The 10,424-nt window shown below is 40.7% G+C and overlaps 1 pseudogene; it reads right to left on the bottom strand.

Annotated features, from left to right (window-relative positions):
* Positions 1-7,239: 7,239 nt before the first annotated feature.
* LOC102133133 (T-complex protein 1 subunit alpha pseudogene) lies at positions 7,240-9,009 on the bottom strand (annotated as a pseudogene).
* Between the last annotated feature and the right edge of the window lie 1,415 nt (positions 9,010-10,424).

Raw genomic sequence — 10,424 nt, 5'->3', positions numbered from 1 at the left:
GCAAGACTCCGTCTCAAAAAAGGAACACTGTGGGCTGGACACGGTGGCTCACACCTGTAATCCCAGCACTTTGGGAGGCTGAAGCAGGTGGATCACCTGGGATCAGGAGTTCAAGACCAGCCTGGCCAACATGTTGAAACCCCGTCTCTACTAAAAATACAAAAATTAGCCAGGCATGGTGGCAGGCACCTGTAATCCCAGCTACTTGGGGGGCTGAGGCAGGGGAATCAATTGAACCCAGGAGGCGGAGGTTGCAGTGAGCCGAGATCACGCCATCGCACTCCAGCCTGGGGGACAAGAGTGAGACTTTGTCAGAAAGAAAGAAAGAAAAAGAGAGAGAGAGAGAGAGAGAGACAGAAAGAAAGAAAGAAACACTGTGAATTAGTACAACTCCAATTTGAAGGATAAGGAGAGAATCTTGAAGACACAGAGTCACATAGACAGGAGTTGTTCCCAGCAAAGAGTGCACCCGGGTTTTTTACCCAGACCAGGCTCTTTCCCCTACCACAGGCACCTCCAATGCTGTGAACCTAAAAACATGGGAACGGTGATGTCACAATACTGAGAAGTTGGCATGGGCTAATCGGTGCACTAATCTGTCGTTAGAATTCTTGTTACTTAAAGAATCGAAATATCAGAAGATCGTTAGAATTGTGGAAACAAACGAAGACCAAGCAAATGAGAACAAGCAAAGGCTATTTCTTCAGAGCTTGCTCTAGCAAGAGAGCCTCCATCACTTTCATTTTGGCAGAAAGCGGCAGAAAGGGGAGTGGGAAAGCTTCAGAGGGGAAAAAGGCAAAGGTTTCAGGTCAGCCCTGTTTGGAGGCTGTTGGCACGGGGAAGCTGTTGGCACGGGGAAGCTGTCAACGGGCTAACCTATGTGATTGGTCAGGAAGGCATGTTTGGCTTTTTCCAGTTGGACCTAACTTGGAAAAAGGGAAAAAAATCAAGGAAGCTGCCAGTTATTAATCAATTCCTGGTTGGTTGACACTGGCGGTTACAGGGGTTATTGTTTGGCTCCCTGGACCAGTTGCTAGAGATAATGACCTGACTTCCTACATGTCTGATTTATAGAGAGTGGATTGGTTTCCTGGACTGGTTACTAGAGATTATGAATTGATTTCTGGGCTGGTTGCTGCAGATTGTGGATCAGGGTTCTCTTTTTATGTATGGTCCAGCCATTGTCCATTTGTATACTCAGTCTCTCAGAAGTCACCTGGTTGAAATCCCAGCCCAAGTATTTAACCCCTAACCATTGTCCAGCATAATGGAGAACTCTATCATACAAAGTGGCCGATTCCATTCTGAGACAACTCTCACTGTTTCCATATTCTAGTGATATTAATATTTAGAAAATTGTGCCTTCTAGTAATGCCCACTGCTTAGGTCTAGATCTGTGTTCTGACAGAAAATCAAACCCTCGGTACATGGAACTCTCTGATGGCCTCCTTGGCAGATATTCCTGATATCTAAAGAAATGCAGGCTTTGTATGCAGTGGAAACATCTTGATGTCACAGCCTTAATCTTTCTATTCTACATCTCAGGGATAATCCTTTGCTCTGTCCACCCATGTATTTCATTGTAAATATACAACCACCACTCTAACTGTGAAAGTGAATCCTAACAGTAGGCCAAGATCCTTTCACCTGTTTCTAATCTGGGTAAAATATCTCAGAAAAACATTATTTGAGTCAGCACCGGTTACTAAAATGCCACCCTACATAAGTACTTGGGACTTGAATAAAATTTCAATTGATGAATTCATATTTCTTAACTTTCCCTCATAGCAGATACTCTGCTCTGTCTCCCCAACCTCCAACCATTAGAGTCATAGAACATTTATGTGCTTTTCTTTTTTCTTTTTTTTTTTTAAGACACTGTCACCTAAGGCTGGAGTGCAGTGTCACAATCTCAGTGCACTGCAACCTCTACCTCCCGGGTTCAAGCGATTCTCCTGCCTATGCCTCCCAAGTAGCTGAGATTACAGGCACCCACCAGCATACCCAGCTAATTCTTGTATTTTAGTAGAGATGGGGTTTCACTATATTGGCCCGGCTGGTCTCGAACTCCTGACCTCAGGCAATTTGCCTGCCTCTGCCTCCCAAAGTTCTGGGATTACAGGTGTGAGCTACTGTGCCCAGTCTATTTGCTTTTCTTAAGCGAATGAATTTTTTTCTTTGTCCTTCCAATATTCAAACATGAAGAACATCAGAGAAAGAAAGACATACAAATGGCTCTTGAGCGGATCCTCCTTGGCATTAGTAAAGGAAGAAGGGGTTTTCTTAAAGTTGTTATCTACCTGCTTAGATATAGCAGAGCATAAAACAACAAAATCAGAGGATCTCTTTCAGACTCCGCACCCAACCATAGTGTGTTAACCTGCTATATGAACACTGACTTACCTTCTCTGGCCCAGCCCTCTGCATTAGCAGACAATACTAAGTATTCTTACTAGGCAGAATAGGTCATTTCCCCCCATGTACTCTTACCTTACTCTTCAACCTCAAACATTGTAGTTAATACTCTTTCTGTCCATTGTGAGTGGATTACAGAAAAAAAAAAAAAAAAACTCATTGTCTTATTCCATGTTGCAAAGAAAATGTATATACTGAACAACATTACTTCTTACTATATAATACTCGCACACAAAAATTCATGCTAGTAAATAGTATCTCCACCAAGCCCCTCAACTATGTATGTGATCAATATAAAATGCCGTTAAGTCACTGGACGTGAGTCAAAGTGGGAGTACAAGGCAGACCTCAAACAAACAAGAATTTCACTATCTCCCACACCCTACCACCACCACAGAGAGAGAAAGAATGCTCATTCATCCTGTAGACAAAAACTGTATGGAGCAAACTTTCTCACAACGGGGAATCCTATCAGCCTTTCTTCTCTCCTGAGAGATTCCAACTGTTTTTAGATTCAGTCAACAAATTATAAATAATTTAACTTAGTGATTATTGCTAAGGGAAGAAAAATTAATACATAATAATGGGTAGGTTAAAAAAAAAAAGAAAAACAAGATCATGTCCTTTGCAGGGACATAGAGGGAGCTGGAGGCATTATCCTTAGTAAACTAATGCAGGAACAGAAAACCAAATGCTGCATGTTCTGACTTATAAGTGGGAGCTAAATGATGAAAACACATGGACACATAGAGGGGAACAATACACACCGGAGCCTATCAGACAGGGGGAAGGTGGAAGGAAAGGAAGGAGAGGATCGGGAAAAATAACTAGGCTTAACACCTGGGTGATGAAATAATCTGTACAACACACCCCCATGACACAAGTTTACCTATGTAACAAACCTGCATATGTACCCCTGAACTTAAAATTAAAACAACAATAATAATATGGGTAGAAATCAACAGACAAAATATGATTTTTCTTTCACTCTCTGTTGCAGAGATTACCAGCTCCCTACCAAAGAGATTTTCTTCTTCCGTGGTGGTGTTCTGGAAAGTAGCTACCCAACTTTCATTTAGGATAGAGCCATGTGACCCGTGCTCACCAATGGAACATGAGCCAGAATGAGTCACTTCTAGGCTGAAGTACATAAACAGCAGTTGTGCCTTCCTCATCATTCTTTTTCCCCATCTGCTCACTGAAATTACAAGACTCTAATGTTTGCAGGAGATGGAAGACTGACAGGATGGAATAAGCTTGAGTTGCTGAATCACTGCCTGGAATGCCATCCACAAACACTCGATCTCGATTTTGTGTGAGCAAGAAACATATTCTATCAAGCCACTGAACCATCAGCATTCACTTATTATAGCACCTATTAATTAATATTAATAATTAATACATCAATTCACCCACTTATCCTTTGGGAGATACCCCTAACCCCTACACTCTCTAATTTCAGTTGAATTATGCTGGTTCACCTCCAACTCTCCATAAAAAATATTGAATTGCTGGCTCTGCTATCATATACCTAAAAGCTACTGTGAGCAGGCAGTTTCTGGAAATCTAATTTTGATGAAAATTCATAAAGGACTTTGGACTTTAGCTGTGATCAGCCCTTTACTCTACAGACTATCATGAAGACCAGAGAGGAATGTCATGAACCTTAGGAATAGGCAGGCTCTTGCAAAATTTTTAGTCTGTAATGGGAAATGGCAGCTGGTATCCAAACCAGGCCTTAACCCTGGAGGAATCCTTTGCTTCCTGGTTGCGGTTGAAATACTGGACCTTTCTCTTCCTTTAAGCCTCAGATATATTTTCTTATGATCTCTCTTATTTCATATCTTCACACTGATAGTAAGGCCTTTTTCCTGTTTCCAAATCACTCCATGTCCTCTAGTGGAGTTTCATGTGTGCTGTTCTTACAGCAGTTATTCCACACATTTCAGTAGGCAAAGAATAAAGAAGAGAGAGAGGGTACTACTCATGAAACATGAGTAGAGCCCAAATCACATCAGGTCTCATAGGCCATGGTAATGACTTTAGTCTTTACCCTCAGAGGAAAAATGAAGCCACTGAAGCACATTAAGTATGATGAGGATGATATAATCTGTTTTGCTTTTTAAAAAAGATAGCTTTGGCTACAGGGTAGAGAATAGGTAAAGAGGGTAATTAGAATGCTGTGACTGATCAGTCAAGAGATGGTGCAACCTAAGTCAGAGAGTGGCAGAGGGATGGATAAATAACAGGCTTGTGATAAGGTCTAGATATGGGGAATAAAAAGAAAAAGAAATGCTAATGGAAGTACCCAGATTCTAATGGTGCTGGGAATGCTTTTAAACAACAGCACTTGCTCTACTGCTTTTATGTTTGCTTGTTTGTTTTCCTTACAGGTACTTTTTTCTTTTTTGAGACAAGTTCTCGCTCTGTCACCCAGGCTGAAAGCGCAGTGGCATGAACAGGGCTCAGGGCAGCCTCAACCTGCTCAGCTCAAGTGATCTTCTCACCTTGGCCTCCCAAATTGCTGAGATTACTGGCATGAGCCACTACATGCAGTCTTTCTACAGGTTCTTTTTTTTTTTTTTTTTTTTCTATTTTTTGCAGTTCTCCTTGGCGGGGCTTTATTTAAAAGGTATGTTGCCTCCATAATTCATTAAGCCAAAGCTCGGTTTGGGCCAGCTTGGAACCCTAGATGGTTATTACAGAGCAACGGCAGATCAACAGCTCTCCCTTCTGCCAAGGTGGAGGGGATCGTTCCGCTTTAAAAGCAACAAGAAAATGCTGAAACGTTGCACTCTGACTCAGTATGGTTCTGGATTGTGTTTCATTAGTTAGCAGTAAAAGGAGAAAATATTTTAAAGACTCAGTTTCCCTCCTTATAGGTACTCCTTAAGCAATTGTCCTAAAGGGTGGAAAAGTGTCTCTGAACACACATACATATACACACACAGACACACACACACTCTCTCTCTCTCTCTCTCTGCTACCTGCAAGCCATTAGTGAACCATCCATTGCCAGACAGCTCTGCTCCTCCCTCTCCCCTTAGAGTTCTCTGCTTCCCCACAGATTATGAAAAAGCTGGAGATTCACAAATGTTCTTTAATTCTGATGTCAGTGCCCAGAAACACCATCAGATAACAGCTTAGGCCTGAGGGGCTCAATCTACTGATACCTCCCTCAATAAATGTTCTTATGGCTAGTTCTGCGAAGCAAGCTTTACCTACTACCACTTCCTCAGCAGATAACCCTTCCCTGACATTCTCTTGGACATGGGGGTTTTGTTGCTTCTCTCCTCTACATGTTCTCAGGCTCCAAGGGTGATCCTTCCTAGATCCAACACCCCACTACCACCACCAATTCCAAGGACCACAGGGATTCACTTTACCTCCTCTTTCTCAGAAGGACCAAAATTCCTTGGTGCCCATCATGTTGGAGTCCTTCCTCTGTCCTCTGTTCTTGGTCCTAAGGGAGTTTATTTCCTTCATGATGAGGGTGCAGACTCAGCTTCTCTCACTTTTTCTCTGGAACCTCCACTACATGGCAGATGTTAACTGAAAGAGAGAGAGAGTATGTAGCAATTTTTCCCCTTGGAAGTTTGCCTCAGATCAATCAATTTGCCATATTTAACATTCACGCTTTGTGCATATGCTAATAAATCATTAAAATTCATGTGGATTCTAACAGTTTTGGGTTTTCTTTCTTTTTCTATATTTTGTAATTCCTACTGAATTCTGTGAATTATAATGTTGCAACTGAAAGTAGTCACCAGCAGAAATATTCATTGTACACAGGACTAAAAAAAGGAATCTCAAGTTAAAAACTCCACCATTTGTTATATACATCTTGGCCTTGAGTAATTCACAATTCTGTTTCTCTTTTCCCAGATGGAATACTTATTAACCTCAGATGCGTTTATGTGTTGTTGAACACAGTAACAAAATATGCCCCCTAAAATGTCCAGATAACCTAAAGAACCATAAAGAAGTTAGGGACTTGGGAGGTCATCAGAGCCAAGCTCCCATGTCGTAAAGACTCTCCTCCACATATTATGCCTGAAAGAGCTGGGCATTTGGCTCCCATCTGCACACTTCAGATGTCCAGGGACTCACTGTGAGATGAGCAGTCCCAGTGCTGGTTCCTGCTTCTGTTAGGAAAGTTTCTTTTACTGAAATAATATAAATATTCTCATCGCTTTGACTTCTAGTTGCTCCAGAACACTGAAAAAAAACTTATTTCCACTTCTGAATGATAGTGTTTAATTTCTGGCACACAGTTGAGTCTCCATGATGTATTTTCTTCTCCAGATTGAGCACGTGCAGTGACCTCAATTCTCCCTTGGAGGTCAGGTCTTATCAATTTCTCCCGCATCTACCCAGGTTGACTTCAACCACCCTGGGAACCCTTCTACCTCCTCTCCCGTCATCTCACCATGATGGACTCCAAATTAGGAATGCCCCTGCAGCACCTAGACCCTAACACAGACCAGGAGACATGACGCAAATACCTTAGACCCAGGAATCTCATTAACCATTCTTAACCTCAGCACAGTTCTCTTAGTTTTAACTTTTTAAGCACCATTTGGCTACTCTTAAGCCTGTGCTTCACTAAAACCCAAACGCATTTTTGACATTTTGCTGCGAAGTTAAGACTTCTTCATCATCTGCCTGTTAATTTTGAACTAACTGATGGACTTTACACATATTCTTATTATATTACAAAGAATTGATTTCTGCCTAGTAAGATGTATGAATTCTTTTTTTAACTTTTATTTTAGGTTCAGGGGCACATGTGTAGGTTTGTTAATACAGATGTCTGAATTTTTTTTTTTTTTTTTTACAGCTTGTTGTACTTTAATGTGTGATACTCAACTCAAGGTACAAGACAATTGCATTTAACATTGTTATAAACAAAGAGACATCAGATCAGTCATTAAGGGCTCCAGAGTGAATGGTATCTTCATAACCTCCATGTTTATCATCTTTACCTTCTGGATGTAATTTAATAAGATCACCAGTTCAAAGAATGATAATTGCAGCTTGTGTCGCAAATTTCAAACTCTTAACTTTAACTATGGTTGGTTCAAACACCCCTGCTTGTTTGTTGTCTCCATGTTTACCATTGCTCAAATCGAGACCAATCCATTTTAGATTTTTACGTTCTGGGTTAACCTGAGCCTCATTACGAAAAGCTCTTAATTTGGCGACCAGATCTGTGGAGTCCTGGGCAGCATTAACTACCAGTGTATTAGGAATAACAAGAAGTGATCTGCAAACTCTGCAATAGCAAGCTATTCCTGAGGCCCCATGCTGGTTGCATAGTTTTCAAGATATATGGAAAGGGCTGCTTCTACAGCACCCCCGCCTGGAACCACGGATTTTGACTTGAAAACTCTCTTCACTACACAAACTGCATCATGTGAAGAGTGCTCCATCTCATCACACATGAAATCATTTGCCCCACGTAAGAAAATCGACGCAGATGTACGAGCCTTAGTGTTTTTAAGATCAGCTCATCATCACAAATTCTCTCCTGTACCACTTCTTCTGCCTGTCCCAACACTGCAGCTTCAAAAGCTTCTTCACCTTCCAAATTGGCCAGGATTGACAGAATAGTTGCTCCAGAAGCTTGAGCAATGCCTTTAAAACTCTTCTAACTGCCATAGCACCAGCCTCCACAACGTACTTCAGAAACATATCATCAACTCCACCAGTGGTTAAAATAACGTTGGCACCAGTTGCCAGGATCTTCTGAATTCTCTCCTGGGCGATATCCGATTGTCTTTGTCTAATTTGGTCCAGTTTTCCAGGGTCTGTAATGACCACTAAACACCAAGCTTCATTTTTTTTTTTTTTTTTTTTTTTGGTTTTTGGCAGGCCAAAGTCAAGGCAAGCAACTTTTGCATTTATGATTCTCTTGGGCATGCCTTGGGATCCCACCACACAGTTGAGAGCATAGCCACTGATGTGCATACTCTCCGTTTGACTTCTCCCACGGGCTTTCAAAATATTAAGAGAATTCACTGGATACTGTGGCTGGCCTCTTATATCTGTGTATTTAATAGCAAGTACAGCATCTACTACCGTGTTAGCAAAGAAATCACCATTTATTCCTATGATTTTGGAAGACATGAATGTCTTAGCAGCATTAATCAGGCAATCTCTTCCCCGTTCATCTTTGTTAACAATTAGATTTTCATTGATATAACACACTGCTTCCTTGCAAGCAAGTTGATAGCCACTAATAACTCATGTGGTATGAATTTTCTGTTTGACTAATTCATCTGCATTTTTTAGGAGTTCTGCTGCAATAATAACCACTGAGGTAGTTCCATCTCTCACTTATTTGTCTTGCAGATCAGCCAGCTCACAAAGAACGTTAGCTGCAGGATGTTCTACCTCCAGTAACTTCAGGATGGTTGCACCATCGTTGGTAATGGTTACATCACCAATATCATCCACCAGCATTTTATCCAGGCCAACTGGACCAAGAGAACTTTTTACAATATTGGCAATCAAAGCTGCAGCCATAACATTCTGGGAGCAGATTGCCTCCCCAGTTTTGCAGTCCCCGAACATGGACAAAGGCCCCTCCATCTTCACGGTGGCGGTACACATCGACTTCTGCTCACACCGCGGGCAACCAGTATCGCGGCCCTTCGGCCGACCAGCGACCACAGCAGTGGCGGCGACAGTGTAGAGCAGACCCGAGCGATGCCCCGGGAGCTGCTGGGTAACACCGCCCCACCCACTTCCCGGCTGCCCCGGTCGGCCGCAGGGCACGGTGGGAAGCAGATGTCTGAATTTTTATTTTGCCATTTGAAATATTAGCTCTTCTTCCCAACTTTCAGGCAACTATCAAAATACTAAACAGGATAGACAACAAAATTCTGTGACAACATTTAAATGTATGAAATTTATTTTATTACTAAAATATATAAAATTTAAAAATTAAATTTGAATTATGTACTTCAAAAATAAAAATTCCAAATGTACTTTCTGATGTGACTTCTGAGGTGAGTTTGCTCCCTGCACATAAGAGGATAAAAGTAAAATAGAAATAGTCATATTCACAATTGCCAACCTGAGAAACTTAATTTTGAAAGAACTTATTAAAACCGACTACAGAAAATGGAAGGACAAGAGGTATGCTGACATCCTACTGAAGGCATTTATTGTGCTGTGCAAGGAAATTTTAGATGCACTATTCTGTAATCCTTCCCAGCTTATAGGCTTTACTTGCATAGATGCCCAGACTAATGAAAATAGGTAACTGAATTTGATATTCATTTATTACAGCAATTTCAATGGGTCTTGCACTATTGAATATATATACAAAGACTTCTAGTCACACCTGTCAATTCAGTGATCTCAAAGAGCCTTTGAAACAATGACATAAAAACCAGATAGCAAAAGAAAACCAATTTGTTTCAGCAATTTAATGTGTCTTTGGTTATGTTTCACAGATAAATATGTGCATATGCATTCAGTCCTGAGACATATGTATATATAGAATTGCTTAACTGTAATGCATTTAGCAGTAAATCTATGACCTAATTATTGCTATAAATTCATTACCAAAGCCTTTCCCTTTCACACACCAAGCGAAAATATAAACCTTGCACCATTATGAATTCTAACTGCAGCCAAACACATCTAATTATAATCAGTTGCAGTAAACTCTCACTCTGCATTAGGCATAATTAACCATGTGATAAATAATCAGTATAATAACATTTAATGTGCTGTGATAGCATTTCTAAACTATTCATGTGAATTCTAGAAAATAGAATGTACTTCAATTCTAACCAATGTTTTTAACCCTTTCGTGATTGAAATTTCATTCAGTGCCTTGTAAGAGAAATTTTAGTGCACTCACTCAAAAGTGCAAAATTGGATAAGCTTAAGGACATCCTTATGTACGTTGTAATAAAAACATTTTCTACTGTCATGAAAATATTATCTACTTTAATAAAATTTAATAGTAAATTACACCTCTACAAGTGTAGCCA

This window comes from Macaca fascicularis, chromosome 11 (assembly GCF_037993035.2).
Source record: "Macaca fascicularis isolate 582-1 chromosome 11, T2T-MFA8v1.1".
NCBI lineage: Eukaryota > Metazoa > Chordata > Mammalia > Primates > Cercopithecidae > Macaca > Macaca fascicularis.
Note: the sequence above shows the minus strand (reverse complement) of the source record. Positions and strands in the feature narration are given on the sequence as shown.